The following is a 1,837-nucleotide window of genomic DNA, read 5'->3' on the forward strand; positions in this document are numbered from 1 at the left end:
CGGGGCTTTTCTTATGTGCCTGTGCCGTTAATCTGTGGAACTCCTTGCCACAGGATGTGCTGAAGGCATCTGGCCTGGATGCCTTTAGAAGGGGATTAGACAGATTTCTGGAGGAAAAGCCCATCATGGGTTACAAGCCATGATGTATATGTGCAACCTCCTGATCATGGGCTATGCATGGGCTATGTCAGAATGCCCAATGCAGAGGAGGGCACCAGGATGCAGGTCTCTTGTTGTCTGGTGTGCTCCTGGGGCATTTGGTGGGCCGCTGTGAGATACAGGAAGCTGGACTAGATGGGCCTATGGCCTGATCCAGTGGGGCTGTTCTTATGTTCTTAACTACAATTCCCAGGAGGCCTTGCAGGTCTTGTTATCTGGTGTGCTCCCTGGGGCATTTGGTGGGCCGCTGTGAGATCCAGGAAGCTGGACTAGATGGGCCTGTGGCCTGATCCAGCGGGGCTGTTCTTATTCTGACAGGTCTCAGCAGCCTGTGCCCACAGCAGGGCAACTCCGTCAGCAGCTATGTGATTGCAGGACTCCTACCTCCTCTCCCCCTCAAGGAGCTGGTAGTGGTGCTTGAGCTTCCATGCTGCTATTGTGATTGTCTCCACCATGCTAGTGACCGGAGATTGCCTGTGCAAAGAGCTCCCTTGTACGCCAAGTGCCCTTTCACCATAGTTCCCAACACTTAAGATCCCCTTTGTGCGACCAGAGAGGTATGGTCCCATGCCACACATCTTATTTAAGCTATAGTCTCCCTGTCAGGGGTTATACACTGGGGCTTGTGTGATGTGATTGGCAGCCAATATCCTATGCTGCATTATGGGGAAGTGAGATATCAGGATTATAATTTCCTGCTATTTTTTTTCCTTCCTCCATTGAAGGGTTACCTATGCCAATTTTGTCATTGATGTACCATTTTTCTGGCCTCAAGGGAGTGCCCATTATCTGAAGGGGGGGGTCAGTTTCTGGCATATGTTGATTCACCCACTTCATGTCCCCATCTCATCCTCCATTTTGACCTCTCCACTGCTGGGGTTGCGCCAGCATCCTAGTGACATCCAAGTTCAGCTGGCACGGCATTTTTCCAACATTGTGCGCGGCGCATCAATAGAGCTTTCATCAGCAGGCAGTGTTCTACACCTGCAGCCTGCTGTTGCTCTGGACTACATAGCAATATATCAGTGTACCCTAAGGATAGGCTTGGCCCTTAAGTATTACAATGACCAGTAATGAAATGCAAGTGTATTTAAGTTCTCTTTGGCCAACCGTTCTCATATAATGCAGCAGCTGTTACCCTGCACATGCCTAATCTCGTCTGATCTTGGAAGCTAAGCAGGGTCAGGCCTGGTTAGTACTTGGATGGGAGACCACCTGGGAATACCGGGCACTGTAGGCTTATACCATGATCTCGGAAGCTAAGCAGGGTCAGGCCTGGTTAGTACTTGGATGGGAGACTGCCTGGGAATACCGGGTGCTGTAGGCTTATACCATGATCTCGGAAGCTAAGAAGGGTCAGGCCTGGTTAGTACTTGGATGGGAGACCGCCTGGGAATACCCGGTGCTGTAGGCTTATATCTTAGTCTTTCGAGACTGAAGGTTGCCAACCACCAAATCTCATATATCTGAACACTTATGTGCTCAGGAAAACATCCCATCTGCATTCAGTTACATTCAGTGGCTTAGTTAGAGGGGCGCAAAGCACTAAGTTTTGCAGGGAGCCTCACCACAGCATGCAAGCAGCTCTTCCCCTTGCCCTTCAGAGCCATTCTGGGTGGGGGGAGCAAAAGGGGAGGGGTCGCTTGCATGCTGCGGTGAGGCTCCCTGCAAAACTTAG

The 1,837-nt window shown here is 50.8% G+C and overlaps 1 pseudogene; it reads left to right on the forward strand.

Moving 5' to 3' along the window:
- Positions 1–1,282: 1,282 nt before the first annotated feature.
- Positions 1,283–1,399, forward strand: LOC136658167 (5S ribosomal RNA; annotated as a pseudogene).
- Positions 1,400–1,837: the final 438 nt, after the last annotated feature.

Source organism: Tiliqua scincoides, chromosome 7, assembly GCF_035046505.1.
Source record: "Tiliqua scincoides isolate rTilSci1 chromosome 7, rTilSci1.hap2, whole genome shotgun sequence".
Lineage (NCBI taxonomy): Eukaryota > Metazoa > Chordata > Lepidosauria > Squamata > Scincidae > Tiliqua > Tiliqua scincoides.